Source organism: Podarcis erhardii (assembly GCF_964252035.2).
Source record: "Podarcis erhardii genome assembly, chromosome: 6".
Lineage (NCBI taxonomy): Eukaryota > Metazoa > Chordata > Lepidosauria > Squamata > Lacertidae > Podarcis > Podarcis erhardii.
Window position 1 is genome coordinate 86,395,956 of NC_138510.1, and position 17,817 is coordinate 86,413,772.

General features: G+C 41.4%; 1 protein-coding gene and 1 long non-coding RNA gene across 2 annotated transcripts in view; one reads left to right on the forward strand and one right to left on the reverse strand.

The window, feature by feature from the left end:
* The window catches only part of LOC309344071, a 352,998-nt gene that overhangs the window by 114,032 nt on the left and 221,149 nt on the right, over positions 1–17,817 (reverse strand). The window lies entirely within an intron of this gene.
* BRINP3 (BMP/retinoic acid inducible neural specific 3) overlaps positions 15,457–17,817 on the forward strand; it is a 263,578-nt gene continuing 261,217 nt past the window's right edge. Inside the window, exon 1 of the mRNA XM_081865868.1 lies at positions 15,457–16,583. The gene's annotated coding sequence lies outside the window, so the exon portion shown is untranslated. The remainder of the gene's footprint in view (positions 16,584–17,817) is intronic.

Consider the following 17,817-nt stretch of genomic DNA (forward strand, 5'->3'; position numbering starts at 1 on the left):
GTTCAAGTCATCATACAGAGAAAGAGGCACATTCTCATGTGTTCATTTATGATAGATTTTATCAAGGAGTTAGAGAACTTGTAATTTATCTTCTTATGAGGAGGTTTCCTGGTCAATCCTTAAATTCCTTCTTCCTTGAGGGGACCAATAAATCTATTAACCAACAGCTGGCAAAATATCTGAATTTTGTCATGTCTCCCTGGCCTGCTACAATTACTAGCTCCCATTTGTTGGAGTTAATTAATAATTGGTTCTACTGAGGCTGTGATTTTGGTATTTTATATTTTGTTCTTTGTTTATCGGTCAACCGACCATAATAAACGATTGATTGATAACGGTAAGCTCTCCACAGCCATGAAATGAAACATGTGGTATTGCTGTAGCAGAATTTAATGAAATTCTTGGAGGTGTCATTTAGCTATCATTAAAAGGGTTTTTTTTTTTTTTTTTTTTTTAAAGGATAGAATCCCGTATACCCATATAATTAGCTTCAGAGTGGTTTCTGGGTTTTTGAAATCAGCTCCACAGACTACAAGATAATAATACTGAAATTGACAATATGTGTGTTTCAGCACAGCCCACATGGGCAAAATGTGAATGGTTTGGCATCTCCCAGAATTCCTAGTGGCCACTACCCTGGTCTGCTGGGGCTTGGAAAAGATGAACCAAGAAATGAAGCAGGCCAGACAATGTATCTCTGGAAAAATCTTGGTAACTCTTCTAACACAGCTTTAGATAGCTTTAAATCTCATCAGAGAGTTTTGGACTTCTGAAACTTTATGTAGGCTTGTTAAGGACTGTACTGTGAAGACTTAAAGGGTCACTGTCCAATTCTGTCTGCACTGACTTCTACACCATGGAAGAAATGGGGATTAGGTCTTGCCCAAGGAAGGTGGGAGGCTAGCCTTCAGGAAACTCTGAGGGTCCACCACTGAGTTGGAGAAGCCTATATCTGCTCAACATCTGTGCTTTTTTCCTCGGGGTAGTCTAAGGGGCTAGATGGGGGGGGCATGATAGGTCCCACTTTTTCCTTCCCATAATGCCCTGGAGCAATGAGACTTATGGGACAATATGGAAGAAGAGTTATGTTGGTCTTCCCACTACCGCTTACAGTGCTATTAAAATTAAAAGATGAATCTGTGACTTCTCCTGATGCTGATAATAAACACCCTCAAAAAATATCACAGAGGTTGACTATCCCCCCCAAAGTAAATACAAAAATACTTCTATCCTTATCCCTGCCCAACCCCCAAAGTGTTAACCAGTTTGTAATTGGTCCAGAACTATATGGTCTATTTTTTCTGTGACTGCTGAGTAACTTAACTAAGAGTCTTCTTAATATACTCATCCATTTAGGTCTGGGAAAGTTCGGCTAAGCAATGGTCCTGCTACTGGCAAGATTTCATGAGGCATAAGTGCTGCAGTTAACATCAGCAGTGCAAATTATTTTGAGATATAAGCTCTAAGCAACACACATTAACTGCCTAATTAGGTGCCCATTATGCCTCATATATTACTCCAACGTGTTCACAACTCTTGTTTTCCTGCGTCGTTGTCCTCAATGGGCCTGACAAATGATGAATGCTTGAATAACAACTTACTGTAATTGCGCACTTGACAATGGTATATGTCAAGCAGCTTGTTTGAGGGATTGTACTGTGTTAGTTGAGTGTCATTAATGGCTTGTGTATACGTGTGTGTTTATCCCTATGTTAGAATGGCGCCTAACAACAAACATTGCCATGAACACCCACTTCAGATCTTTTATGCCTATTATCTTCATTGACATAGTAAACAGAAGATGCTAGAGAGGTGATTGCTTTCCTCATCAGCAAGTAAGAAAATGGGATTTGGGGGTACTTTAAAACTAGGGGTGCATCCAATAGTTTATTTCAAGTCACAGAAGACTCTACAGTCCAGCAGAGGCTACTGTAGACAGAAGGAGGAAGCAGGTGATTATAGCTGATAACTGCTTTCTCCTCTAGCTTCCTGAATCTGCTCCTGTCCATGATGGCTATCTTCTGCCTCCATGGTCAGAGGTAAGATGCTCTAGAATACTGTAAACTTATTGGAATTAAAAGTGGGTTGAGTGCTGTATGCTCAGGTCCTACTTGCAGGCTTCATGTAGTCATCTGGTTGACAACTGTAAGAACAGGATACTTGACTAGAGGAGAAAGTGGGCTCTTAAGTTATTGTGCTCCATAGAATTGGGGAGATCCATCAGAACATCAGGGACACGGGTGGCGCTGTGGGTTAAACCACAGAGCCTAGGACTTGCTGATCAGAAGGTCAGCGGTTTGAATCCCCGCAACGGGGTGAGCTCCCGTTGCTTGGTCCCTGCTCCTGCCAACCTAGCAGTTCGAAAGCAATCAGCAACAAATATTCATATTAGTATCAGGGGTCACCAAACCTCTAGAAGATGAAGGCAGGAGTGAACATTTTTAAAGGGTTTGTGTGTGTTGGGTTAGGGGGTTGTTGCTTTTAGTGGTGATAGCCTTAGTCAGGAGAGGACAGCAATGGAGCTCCTTTTGGTGGTGACTGGCTGCCATCTTTTTTTACCACGAACAATGCTACATTATAATAACCTAGCATTCTGGTGGTACCAAATGTCGGTCATCATGAGGAACTCTATTTTTGACACTCCTATCAAGGTGACAGTGAAGAAAAATTGGGACCACCGCGTGGCAAGGCCACTCCATGAAACTTTCAAGAAGGTGATACTCTCCTGTCAGCAAAATATTCCTCCCATCTAAATGTCCCATTTGCATGCAACAAAAATGAAGGGGGAGGGGAGAAATTTTGCAACAATTCTCTCATTATACTGTCAACAGGTTTGCACTTTAAAAAATAATAATAATAAAATACCAACCATAATTTACACTTAATCCAGTTACAGACAGCTCACACAATCTAGTATCTGTGTTTTCCTTCAATTGCTTCTATTTTTCAATGTGTTTTCTTCACTCTTGATATTTCAGACATTTTCTATTAAAGACTGCTAAATGCTTTGATAAGGGACGTGGGTGGTGCTGTGGGTTAAGCCACAGAGCCTAGGACTTGCTGAGCAGAAGGTCGGTGGTTCTAATCCCCGGGACGGCGTTAGCTCCCGTTGCTCGGTCCCTGCTCCTGCCAACCTAGCAGTTCGAAAACACATCAAAGTGCAAGTAGATAAATAGGTACTGCTCCAGCGGGAAGGTAAACGGCGTTTCTGTGCACTGCTCTGGTTCGTCAGAAGCGCCTTAGTCATGCTGGCCACATGACCCAGAAGCTGTACGCCGGCTCCCTCGGCCAATAAAGCGAGATGAGCCCCGCAACCCCAGAGTCCCTTTACCTTTACCAGTGGTCCCTTTACCTTTACTATCAGAACATAAGTGCTGTAGGAGAATGGAGAATACGTAAAAATCACTTTCCTACCCCATACCCTCCAACATTTATCCGATGAAAATAGGGACACTGTCTTTAATAATAATAACTTGTTGTTGTTTATACCCCACCCATCTGACTGGGTTGCCCCAGTCAATCTAGTCAGCTTTCAACATATATAAAAACTTAATAAGAAATTGCAATTGAATAGATTGGAAGTCTAACACAAGGCTGGGGTGAGGGATGGTGGTGGGAAAAGGAAGTATCTGTGGGATTGAGTATGGGTATGTATGAATATTTTTAAAGATTGTATGAAATGTATGTTTGTTAGTATATTTGTAATATGTATGTACAGTGGTACCTCGGGTTACATACGCTTCAGGTTACATACGCTTCAGGTTACACACTCTGCTAACCCAGAAATAGTGCTTCAGGTTAAGAACTTTGCTTCAGGAAAAGAACAGAAATCGGGCTCCGGCGGCACGGCAGCAGCAGGAGTCCCCATTAGCTAAAGTGGTGCTTCAGGTTAAGAACAGTTTCAGGTTAAGAATGGACCTCCGGAACGAATTAAGTACTTAACCCGAGGTACCACTGTATTAATGTTGAATTATTTTAATAATAAAAAATATAAAAATATAAAAACTTAATAAAACATTTTTACAGGGCTGCCTTCAGATGTCTTCTAAAAGTTGCTTATCTCCTTGGCTTGGGGGTTGTATACCCTCCAATGAAAATAGGGACATCCAACCATACCCTCTAACATTTCTCCAATGAAAATAGCAATGTGGGACATTCCAGGATCAAATCAGAAACTCGGATGGCTTCTGTAAATCTGGGGCTGTCCCTGAAAAATAGAGACACCTGGAGGGTCTGTAAGCCCAGCTATTCATGGAAGTCTCTACTGGAATAAAAGTCCTGTCATGAGGGGAATGTTACTGTTGGATGAAACCCAAGGTGTTCATTCTGGCGTGTGATCCTTTGTTCACTTACATTTTACAGGTCATTTTGACAAGGTTGTCGTTCAGTCTATCATCTCTCAGTCTTCTCTGTGGTTCTTTCATCCCTCCCTTCCCCAAAATGGAGGTTCTCTGGGAAGAGGGAGAGTCCACTCTGAGAGTCATAGTTCTGTGAGGGGACCAGTGGTCTCCCAAAAGCTCTCACCACCCTTAACAAACCACAGCTCTCAGGATTTTTGGGGGGGAAGCCATGACTGTTAAAGTGCTACCATAGTGCTTTGACTGTATATTGCAGATGCAGTCCTAATTTGAAAAGGTACACATAAGAAGCAGCTAACCTGCATTGTAGAGAAGTGATGAAATCTGAGGCTCAGCTGGAACAGGAAATATCAAAAGAGTAATTACATCTGTGGTGTCCTGGTTGTGGAGTTTCATCTCTACGGAAGTGTGTCTGTTGCCTGCATTGCTATCCTTTAGGTTCCAGACATTTACCGGTATGTTCTTTCAGAAATTTTAAAAGATATGATTTTTTTAAAAAAGATCTTAAGGGGAAGGTGTGGGAATGTTCAGGGATGCAGGAGAGGATATATTGTTTGATTATATCCTTTCCAACTTGTGTTAACAAGTTCTACAATTTAGCAGAGTAACATTCCCCTTTTTAAACTTGCATAGCGCATGCGTTTGCTCAGGCTTGCTAAAGCCTCTAAAATAAGTTACCTGGTAATTTCCCCTTTAGTCCCTCATAAAAGAAATAGACAAGACACAGCCTTCTATAAAAGTATGAAAAGAGTTTACTCACTCATTCTGTTCACAGATGGATCCCAGAAGGAAGACTTAAGTTACAAACGTAATATACCTGGAATCTATCACATAAAGAGATAGTCCCTTTGTCCTCTCTTGGCTGGAAGCCAAGGGAGCATCTTAGGTTAAGCAGATGTTGCTTCTTTGACGAATGTAGTCAGAGAGAGAGAGATGGCGGCCAGCCCTATGCTTTTGTTACCTGCACAGGTGAGGCCACGCACACTTCTGGTCACATATAGAGGAAGTCTGTCCCAGCCTAGGAGGAAACGGGAAGTTCCAACTGGCTGGCCCAGACATCCCCTTTTTATGTCCACTCTAGGGATGTTGTACTTGACTGCTCTGTGTTTCACATCCCACAAAAGGGAGTTGTTAGACATTTTAAATGAGACCTAAACTCAACCTCAAGGCCAAATTTCAACTGCATCTTCAGTTTGTTGTTGAGATTACAGGTGCAGAGGTCTCAATCCATATTGGAAATCTACCATTTTGGGAGGGGAGGTTTATTCCTTCTAGCATTGCCCACCGCACAACTGCAGTCTGGACAAAAACCAGCCCCCTGTGGAGCTATTAAGCTTAGGAAAAGTTTTTTTCTAGCTCTTGCACCATGTTGATGGGGTGGGGAGAAGAGTCATTTTTGGCTGGATTGCAGCTGGGGAAAGGAAGGGATAAACCTCCCTGTCCCATATGCTGTAATCCCAAAAAGAGTTGAAAGAGAAGTAAAAAATAAAAGCCAAATACATTACAAAGCTGCACACTCTGAATTTAACATAATGTCAGTGTGGCCTTGAGTTATCCATTCTGCTGTCTGAAAGTGGTCTTTGCATGTGTGATGAATTTAAAAGGTGCTCATGTTCTAATGTGTGGGGCTGCAGGTAGTATTTTAATTGTGCAATTGTGCTTTATTTTTACAAAAAAAAAAAAAAAACAACTTGTGAATTGCCCTGGAATAGATATAAATGGAGGGTGGTATACAATACTATATGATAAAATGCTCCCCAGGCTTGTGTTTCTCAATGGGGCGGATTCATGTCCAAGCATTTTCACTGAACTCCTGATGAATGAATTTCAACTTTATTGAGGTCAAAAGGCTGTTCCAAGATAAAATGCCTACATTATATAGTATTTTACCTCCTACTGTGAAAACACTCCATTCAGCTACATATGCCAGTTTAATAAATGTGAGCAATAAATCCTAGAAAGTATAGAGATCTCTTAAAGACACAAAGGTGTGGGACAAGTTTTAAAATAATAATAATAATAATAATAATAATAATAATAATAATAATAATAATATATCACTAGATGGGAGTAATCCTTAATTAATATGCTGTATTTTTATATATTGTACATCTAAGAACACCAATCCTGGAAATGCAATAATGCATGCACACTAAAAATGCTGAGATCATAACAGATGCAAAGCTTAAGCCGTGTTGCTTATTTTAATTTTAATGACTTGATCGTAATTTTAGTTTAAGGGCAACACTTCCTCCCTCCTATCCTCCTTCTCCCAAGTGTCTCAAATAGCCAAGCACAATTTCTGCTGACTAAACACGCAGCAGAGAGGGGTTTTTTAATGAAGAATTACAGTGCAGTAGCATGTTGAGAGAGAACTCATTAAAGCTGGTGTGCAGTCAGTCAGTTTGAAAAGGTGGCAGTATTTGCTCACACAAAATGCTAGCGGTACAAATGAATCTGCAGGAAAGCGAGCAGAAAGGGAACTATACCAAATGTTTTCCAGTTTCAATGATTTGAAGTAAAAAGAAACCCAACTGGCTATTTGGAGTTGAAATGCTGCTGCCTCAAAAGCAAAATACAATGTGAATGTGCACCTTTGTTGTTGTTGTTGTTTAGTCGTTTAGTCGTGTCCAATTTTTCATGACCCCATGGACCAGAGCATGCCAGGCACTCCTGTCTTCACCTTTATGTGCACCTTTAGTCAAGGCTATTCTGCATGATAGTTTTTCCTGATAGTTGCTGCTGTTGCTTTATCCTTCTTGAATTACTCCTATGGGTGGTTGTCCCACCCATCCAAGGACCATGCAGTCAATAGGAAGACTTTGCAGTGTGCACAGCCAATCAGATTTGGCTCCATTGTGATATCATAAGGTGCATGTGAGCACAACTGAAAGCAGCTCCTTTCTCTCTTATGGATTTCCCCTTAAAATGCCCTTCACCTATATTCATGTATGAAAGAAAAATATGGTTGTAAAGCCCATGCTTCTCATCTAGCTTGACTTTTACCCCCAGATTCAATATAGGAAGCTGAACCTGAGATATATTGTGCCATGCCCAAGGTCACGTAAGGAGTCTTTGGTAGGATTTTAACTGGATGAAATTTTGTCTAGGGGATTTCCTGTGTCACAGCCAAGTATCTTAGAAATAATTTCTCAAGACCTCCGGGTTAGCGCCATCAGCGAATGGCGGAGTTCCTCCGACTGGAGGAACGGGCTCCGTGGAAACTGGGTCTTCCCGTCGCGGCGAAGACGGGGGCCCGCTAGAAATCCCAGGCGGAGAAGCCTGGGAACGTGGGGTTCGGCAGAGCACCAAGAGTGCCTCCCCTACTCGCGGGGAAACCCCTTTTTGGGGCTCCGGAGTGGAGTGGGGTAAGCAGCGCGGTGCAGTGAACCGATTGCTACTTCCACAGAGGGAAGCCGCACAGCCATCGCCGGAGAGCGCTGACTTTTTCCTGATGACAATTGGACTCTAAACAAGTACCCGTGAGTAAAAATGGAAGATTTGAGTAAGAAAATTTGTGAATTAGGCAACGAAGTGGGAAGGTCTAAACAGGAAGCCCGCCTTCCGCTTTTTGTAAATAGACTGAAGCAAAGATCATACAAGCTAAATAGCCTGGAAAATTGATTTTAAGATTGAAATTTCCTGCACCTATAACTATCAAAACCCTCTTGACAGCAGGAGAAAAGGGGGAAAAAACTTTGACCACCTAATCCTGCAGAGAGAGAGCAAAGGAATACAAGTTTCCATCGTCCCAAACCTGGGGATGGGACGTCAGGACAGAAATTCTTGGAGATGCCCATCAATTGAAAACGGAACACTTTTGACAAATAGAAATAAAAGAGAAACAAATTAACTTCAATGCTGCTTTCTGCTTTTTTGTATTGTAAGGAAACAAAGTATTTGAAAATCGAAAGTAAATTTCCTTTTGTTGGATACATTTTAAAGATGGACGTTAAATAGAAACTGTGTCCCCTAGAGGGAGCTTGTCAGTTTCTTTGTTGCAGTTCACAGAGAGACATAACAGCTGTGAAAATCAGCGTGGGACCAGATACTTGACCTTGAACAGAAATGAGCAGGAAGGAAGTTTTACCCTCTGCCCTTGGCAAAGTAAATGCTATGCTGCAGCAGTTGCACGAGAAAATGAACTTGATGAATGGAAAGTTGGATTTTATGACTGCTGTAGCCAGTAAATATGAACTGACAGGAAACGAAGACAAAGAAATTTCACAACAACTAACTCAGGAATTTGACTCAATAAGGCAAGTCCAAGGGCAGATGAAGATGGGAGAGGCCGTGATTGTACCTCAAAAGATACAAAGGGAGAGATCCAAAGTCTTACATGACCAAAAGCTGCAACATTGGAAGATTGAATTTGGAGAGTGTCTGCAAGTTAATTACTTTTGGAACAACTACCTTTTGGATTATAAAATTAACATAGGGAAGTGGGATTGTGGGGAATGGAATAACCTGATGAAAGAAAATGGATATTATTACTGCATGGAATTCCCCGGAGACCCACTCCCCAAGGAGAAAGGGAAGAAACTACAAAAGAATCCAACAAGGGACAAGGAGGTGTGTAACCACAAACAAGAACAAGAAAACCTGCAGAGGGGGCATAGAAGAGACCTGAGAGCCTCGGACATCAGAACACCAGATTGATGGACATGATGTAATGGGTAGAAAGGACTGACATAACCCGAAACCAGGAAGAAGGGACATTGGATAAAATTAGAAGAGAACTTCTTTTTATATATCTTTTTATTTTTGGAATTAGTGTAATACTAATAAAATATCAGAATGTGCTGGAAAGGAATTAATTGGCTTTAGTAGAAAGGTTTGAAGGAGTTAAATATAAATATGGTTTAAATTTTGAAATTCTATGGTTATGAAGGTAAGATAAGGTTAATGAAATTAATGCTAAATAGAGACAGATTGTTAAGATAAATTATTTAAATAAAAATTGAGAAGTATGGGAAAAATTTGCTGAAATAATGAATAAATTAGAATACAAAAAGGGAGGTGTGAGGAGGTCCAAGAAACAAGTCAATAATTAGGGGAATTGCAATATTTAAAGAATGGCAGAGACTACTTTCCAAATTTATTTGGCAGGGAAAAAGACCCAGAATTAAATTTAAACTGCTTACAGACCAAAGAGATAGGGGGGGTCGTGCGGTCCCAAATCTGAGGTTATATTATGAGGCCGCATGTCTTTGTTGGGTAAAAGACTGGATCGTCATTAAAAATAGAGAGATGTTAGATCTAGAGGGGTTTAACTTAAGATTCGGTTGGCACGCTTATCTATAGCGAGATAAGGGAAGGGTTCATAAAGGTTTTTCTAACCATATTTTCAGAGGGCCACTACTGGAAGTCTGGGAAAGGAATAAAAAATTGCTGGAGCAGAAGACACCCTGGTGGCTATCACCAATTGATATTTTAACAATTAAAAAATTAAACATTGAGGGGGAACGATGGACGTATGAGGACTTACTAACCAAAACAGAATCCGGGTGGAGGATTAGACCATACGAAGAAATAAAAAATAAGTTGACTGGTTGGATTCAATATCATCAAATAAATTCAATGTGGACGGAAGACAAAAAGATTGGAATAAATGAGAAAAAATCTAGATTCCAGATTGAAATAATAGAAAGTAAAACAAAATTATTATCAAAAATGTATAACCAGTTGCTTGAGTGGGACACCAAGGATGAGGAAGTAAAGGAGGTGATAGTGAGGTGGGCGGTAGATCTAGGGTATAATATAGAGTTTGATAAATGGAAGGCTTTATGGTGTAAAGATATGAACTTTTCAGCATGCACGACACTTAAGGAAAATATGTACAAGATGATGTACAGATGGTACATAACGCCGATAAAATTGTATAAAATTTATAGAACAGGCGACAAATTGTGTTGGAAATGTAAGAGTAAAGAGGGCGAATTTATTCACATGTGGTGGACGTGCGAGATTCTCAAAAAATTTTGGGAATCCATCTATAATGAATTAAAAAAAATTCTCAAATATACGTTTGTTAAAATACCTGAAACCTTCCTGCTGGGGATAATTGGCAAAGATATTAAAGAAGAAGATAGAACCCTTCTTCAATACGCAACAGCGGCCGCTAGAACCCTCATAGCACAGTACTGGAAAACAGCAAAAACCCCAACATTAAAGGAGTGGCAATTTAAATTAATGGATTATTTAGAATTGGCAAAATTGACTCAGAAAATAAGAAATCAAAAACGTACAAAAGTTAGTAATGAATGGGATAAATTTAGAATATATATGGAAATAGAGACAAGGGGAAAATCAAAATGTTAATCAGAAATATATATGTATCAAAAAAAAAAAATCACAGTAGGCATGAGATAACGCTTACTACGTTATAAATTTTATTTTGGAATAGATACAGCAGAAAGATAATTAAGATAACATTATCCGAAATCAAGATAAAGGGAAGTCGATCAATGTTGTTGTAAAATTAATGTAAGTCGCGTCGTTTATGTTGTATGTATTTTATGTTCTTTTTCTTTTCTTTTTTTTTCTTTTTATGTTTATTTCATTTACTTTTGTCTGTTGTATGTTTGTGAAATATATTTATGCAAAACTTAATAAAAATATTTAAAAAAAAGAAAAGAAACAAGTTAATGAGAGGATGTAATTTGAATTTGAATTTTTCTTTTTTTTCTGTTACGTACTTTTTTGGTTTTTATATGTCTTTATTTTTTTAAAAAAAATATTTTTGAAAATCTGAATAAATATTACTTAAAAATAGAAATAATTTCTCAATAGCACTTGCATGTTAACCCACTTGAGGTTATAGGAGTTAAGAAAACTAATATGAGGAGTTAATGGATTACTTATGGAGATCTAGTGGTGAAAGAAGGAGAGAAATGGAGATTAAAACCATATGAACAAGTAAAAGAACATGTATATGATTGGCTGCACTACCATCAGATAAATGATATGTTTAAAAAGGATGTGAAAGAAAAAGGGTATAAAGAAAAAGATTCGAAATTTCAAATAGAAATTATTAACAATGACTGTAAGATAATCTCGAAAATGTATAAAATTTTATTGGAATGGCACACGATAGATGAGGAAGTAAAAGTGGTTATGATTCAATGGGCCAGAGATTTAGGATATAATATAGATATGGAACATTGGCAAAAAAATATGGAATGAAAATATGAAATTTACAGCGTGTACTACGTTAAAAGAAAATGTTATGAAAATGGTATACAGATGGTATATGACACCAGTTAAATTGGCAAAAATGTACAAAACTTGTAACAAATGTTGGAAATGTAAAGAGAAAGAGGGTACATTTATTCATATGTGGTGGGAGTGTAAGAAAGTGAAGGGGTTTTGGGAAATGATTTACAACAAGTTAAAGAAAATGCTGAAATATAGCTTTGTAAAGAAACCAGAAACCACCTTACTGGGAATAACTAGAAAAGATATAAATAAGATGGACTGTAAACTCTTTCAGTACGCAATAACAGCAGCGAGAATATTGATGGCTCAAAAATGGAAACAAGAAGAAGTACCGACCTTGGAAGAATGGAGAACAAAACTAACAGATTATGCAGAACTGGATAAATTAACTGGAAAAATTAGATTCCAAAGGGACCATAGGTTTTTAGAGGACTGGGGAAAGTTCAGAGAATATTTGAAAACCATATGTGAAGACCAGACAACGCTAGTGTGTTTTAAAGAAGCTTTGTGAAAAAATAAGAAATATTGCAAGAATGTAAATGAGGGGAATTTTTTTTTTATTTAAAGGCGATATTAGAATTAAGGAATGTGAAGTTAGGAATTCAACTACGGATGATTGTTAGAGGAGTTGAGGGAGGTCTAAAAAGTTAAAATATGTGATGTGAAATTTGTACAATTGCAGATTTTATGGAAAAAACTTAATAAAAAATTTATGTAAAAAAAAAAGAAACAAGTTAATGAGAGGATGTAATTTGAATTTGAATTTTTCTTTTTTTTCTGTTATGTACTTTTTTGGTTTTTATATGTCTTTATTTTTTTTAAAAAAAATATTTTTGAAAATCTGAATAAATATTACTTAAAAATAGAAATAATTTCTCAATAGCACTTGCATGTTAAATATGGCGATTTCTGCTATTATTATTATTATTATGTATTATTATTATTTTCCTGCCACAAACCAATATGGCTAGCCTTCCAAAAGAAAGTAACATGATGGGAAATGATTATGGGAAAGGGGAACAGAATCCATAGATGTGGTCACATGGGAAGCAGCGGAGCAAGCCTCTGAACTAATTTGAGTGACTCTTGAATTTAAGAAGCTCCTTGGTCAAAGTTAATTCTATCGTCTGCAGTAATGGTTTAGGGGTCATTATTTTATCAGTGGGATGACTGCAAAGAACTCTGGCTGAGATTTCATTACAAATGGCATAGACCAACAACTACAGAAAGGCATAAGCTCACAAATGCATCAAATTGGCAAGGCACAAATATAGCTCAATTGGTTAGGGTATAGTGCTGATGATGCCAAGGTTGCAGGTTCGATCCCTGCATCTTCCTGAATTGCAGTGGGTTGGACAAGTTGATTCTCAGAGTCCCTTCCAACTTTACAGTTCTGATTCTATAGTTCTAAAAGTTGGCCCACTGAGACAGAAGCTGCATACTTTGGATGTAAATCAAATACTCAAACTCACAGTGTGGATTCCATCCCATTCTTAGAACTTTTTAGTTTCTCCTTTCTTCTATCCATTACTTCTATAGATATACATGGTGCAGTCACGGAATGCCTAGAATCCCAAATTTATATTTGTCTGCCCTTGAGAATGTGATGTTGACCAAATGAGATGTTGTTTGACTAAGTGCATGTCTGATGCTGCTAATATATCCATTTCAGCTGGCTCTGTTTTTAAACTCTTCATTTTGTTTTTGTTTATACTATGATGACAATCATAGTCAATTTATTCATCGCATTGGTGTGATATACAATGAAAATGCTTTAATTAATTATGCCAGTTATCTTGGGAGCCCCCATGGGAGCAGCCACTCCAATGTTGAGGTTGCTTCTTACATTCTGTTAAATTTGAAATTTTATATTCGAGATCTGAGTGGTGAAACTGGAATTCTGTACAACTGAATACAATCCTTTCAGCTGTACATGTAAACTTCTGAGAGGAGTAAAAGGCATTTGCACATTAAAAGCAAGCTACTGTTGATGACTCTGTTCTTGAATATTAACCGCATGTGTGTGCAACTATGGGATGGAATGTTGAAAACTAGTTGAATATTTGGGGTGGGTGTGACATTTTCCAGCAGTGAATATCACTTGATATCTATTGCTATTTCATATTGTGGGAGAAAGGAGTCATGAAGCTAAGAGAGAAGGAGGAGAGGCCAAGCCCATTGCTTCCTTAAATATTAAAATAATTGTTGCTGTTGTTTAGTCGTTTAGTCGTGTCCAACTCTTCGTGACGCCATGGACCAGAGCACGCCAGGCACTCCTGTCTTCCACTGCCTCCCGCAGTTTGGTCAAACTCATGCTGGTAGCTTCGAGAACACTATCCAACCATCTCGTCCTCTGTCGTCCCCTTCTCCTTGTGCCCTCCATCTTTCCCAACATCAGGGTCTTTTCCAGGGAGTCTTCTCTTCTCATGAGGTGGCCAAAGTACTGGAGTCTCAGCTTCAGGATCTGTCCTTCCAGTGAGCACTCAGGGCTGATTTCCTTAAGAATGGAGAGGTTTGATCTTCTTGCAGTCCATGGGACTCTCAAGAGTCTGCTCCAGCACCATAATTCAAAAGCATCAATTCTTTGGCAATCAGCCTTCTTTATGGTCCAGCTCTTACTTCCATACATCACTACTGGGAAAATAAATTTAAATAATACCAAATATTAATTCACAGTTGCACCAAAAATTCATGGTTGGCAAAACTGGGAAGGCCATTTCAGCTTTCATGGAGGACTGAAACTCTCCAGTAGTTCAGAAGATGCTCAAAAAAGGAAGGGGAGGGAATGGATCAGCCCTGTTGAAAGCAAATTTCTTGTGGTAGGATGAAAATCACAGAGCAAGGTGTGGTGTGCTGGCAGATCTCCCAGTGCGATTTGAAAAGACAAACAGACTTGGATGAAATAGTTGGGGTGGGGGAATGCATGGTTTCTCCTTTGCTGCAAATTATGCATTCTGGAAATGCAAGGAGCACAAGGCATGACAACGGGCACCACGTTAGAGCAGAAGGCAAATACCTGAAGAGAAAAGCACTCTGCGAGGCAGCGGTTTACACTGTTAAGTGCAAATTACCCTTCCACTGTGAGAAGCCTCGGGGAAGCCGGTGTCAGGCTGTAAAAGTATCAGACTGGAGGTTTCTAAAGCGGTGGCTTCCTTAGCAATGCAAAAGAGCAATCCGGTGTCACCGCTTGGCTCCGTTCAACACTAATATGAGAACAGGTGGAAAATGAGAGAGCTCTGCACTAAGTATTATTTCCCACATCCCTTAATATTCAAGCTAAACTAGGTAAGGATGATGGGGGGGTCTTTTCTTTTGTTTGTTTGCGGGGTGTCCCAGTGACTCAAGCACTGTCTTGTGCTTATGGCGAAGGGCAAGTAGATCAATAGACTGTCCGTTTTCTCTTAGCATTAGAAAATTAGATCATTTATCAGGATTACTTTTCTTTTCTGGTTGCCTTGCTGGGGTAAGCTGCTTGCAGCTTCTCTCTTCCACCCAATGACTCCCCCTCAAGTGTTTCTGAAACTATTCTGGAGTCAATCTCGCTGAAATCTCTGGGAGTCAACATGCGTGCAGTGGGGATGCAAGAAATCAAAGGAGAGATGCCCCCCTCCCTTCTTCGACATTAGACAGCCAGGCGGGGTTGAGAGAGGGAGACTAGCACCGAGACAAGCGTAGACTCTTCGCTGCGAAAGAGAAAGCGAGCGATCCCTCTGGTCAGTTTCATGCATGTTGCTCAAATTCGCGCGTAGCAAAAATGCACGCGCGCACGCACCCTGGATTTCTGAGCCGAGACATCACGTGCGTGTGGAGAGACTGGCTGGGGCGAGAGAAGCTGATCTCCCCGCCCTCTGGTTTGCAAGATCACCGAGCCAGAGGGAGGCGATACCAGCTTCTCCCGTCCCACAGAGGCAAACCCAGGGTCATCCTCTGAACCCTCTTTAGGTTCGAGCCTGCGCCATTACAACATCCCCACGGCGAGTCTTGCAAACTGGGTTATACGCGTTGGCTCAGAGAACTACTGCCTCCCTTCCCCAGCCGTCTCTTTAGCATCCCTCCTCCAGCTCTTTGCAAAATTAAAACAAACCCGGAAAGATCGGGCAGCTGGCTGGTTTCCTCAATGCCTTTCCCGGTTTGTTTCACGGGAGTTTCCCTCCCGGCGTGTTGCGATTGTTAGGGCAAAATTATTGAGAGAAGTAGCCTTGCACGGTTGCTATATATAACCGAAGGGAAGGGCACAGATTTGCACTGAGTCTGTGGAAAGAGTTTCTTTAGCAACCTGGGAAGAAGGTGGCGGGGCTGATGTGCCAAGCCCTTCAAAAGCGAGGGAGAGAGAGCGTCTTTTCTTCCTGCCCACCCGATCTCCCCCCTCCTCCTCCTCCTCCCGAATCGCATTAGATCCTCCCCTCCAGCTCCCTAAATCAGCTCCGCCGCTATATCTATCAGGATGAGACCAGCCTCCTCCTGTAGTTCTCTCTGCGCCTCGCTTCTTCTCCAGCACCACCTGGCTCACTCGGTCTTGGGTTGCTGTGGTTTTTACGCACAGAGCCAGCCTCTCTTCGTCTCGGTTTCTTTGGATGAATATAATCTCGTCCACCTACTTTTTGCCTTAAAGGATCAGCTTTAAAATCTCCGCTTCTCTGACTCTGAGCGCCCGCCCGCCTGCCTCCCCACAACTCTTCCTTTGCATTTGTCCAGTCTCCCTTTATTTTTTATTTTCACATCCATTCATTGTTTCCTGGGCTGTGTGGCACGCACACACGCGTCCGTCCGTCACACCGCTTGCCCGGTGGTTCGTTGTTACTTGGCTCTCCCTCTCTCTCAGCGCCGCTAAGGAAGCTCTGGCGGATGCCACCGTCCCGCTGTGGACACCCCCACGCCACGCCGCCCATCGCTGTCCATCACCGCCGTTCTGAAGCGCATCCAAACCTCTGGAACTACCATGGGATGCGCGCTCGCCTCGTGGAACCGCTTGCTGCCCAGACACCTCGCCTCCTGAAATTCCACCCGGTGAGTGCCTCGCCTTTTACGCACGCCAGATTTAAGGAAGCCTCCATCAATTCCTCCCCACAATGTTTAGCGATCGCCAGTTTGATGAGCTATTGTCTCTGTGACTTTTTAAATTTATTTTTTTTTATTGGTGGGGGGGGGAGAGGGGAAGCTTAAACAAATCTGTCGCTCTGCTGCTTTTAACCCCTGTTGATGCTATGGATATTCCGTTCCTCTATTAACCCCTTCCCTCACGCAGACACAGCAGAGAGAAAATGACGAGTTAGGGGGTGCACTGTGTGTTGGGGGGGGGTGCATTTCTAGGCGAGGCAAATTGCACCCCACATGTTACATTTCTGAAAGAAAATTATGTTGGGAGGCTGAAACGGATGGGGAGCGGGTGTTCTCTTGGCGCTCTCTGGTGCCGCAGATGACAGGCACACACACCAGATCCTTGCTTGTAAGCTCCGGGTTCTGATCGCGCCTAGACTCGCTCACTTGAGACACATGGGACTCTCACATCTCCCCCAAAGGCACCCCTAGCTCGGTGCGTCATTCGCACTATTGGTTTCGTGGCATGCCAAACACCTGGGTTTCTAGGGGCTAACTTGTCGGGGGCTTGCGGTGGAAGATCCAGAGAGGGGTGGCATCGTTGCCCTTGGTGGGCATCCTATTCGGAGGGTTGATGGGAGAGAAGAAGAAGATCTCACCCATATCTCACAGCTTTCGCGTTGGGGTGTCTCTCTGGCGCCACTTGGTCTTTGTGGGAGACTCTGTCCTCTTCCAGATTTTCTGGGAAGGGTCTTAAAGAAGTATTTGGGGGAGAGGGCTGGGCTCAACCAGTCCCTCAGTCCAAAAAAGGGGGGAGATTCCCCACCAGATTCGACTAGGAGGTGGGCTTCCTTAAGGGACCTTTCAAGGTGGTGCTTTTGGAATTGAGAAATCGTGAGTCGCATCTGGGTTCCCAATCCGCCCCGCCCCCCCGGCCCCCCAACAGCTTCCCGATAGGGAATCAGACTGTTGCTGCATTTCACCCTGGGCATGCAAAGCAGATGCTGTTTCACTAAGCTAGGGCTCCAAAACGCTGAAGAAGTCCGATTGTCTGGTCGGGGATCTCTTTTCCGGAGCTCACATCTTCTTGCAAGTCTCTCTCTCTATCATGCTTACCTCTTCTGCGTTATTATTTGTGTAGAGTTTATTTGCAAAAAAAAAATAAACTGCGCGAGGAACTGCAGGGGCCGGAGAAGACAGATGA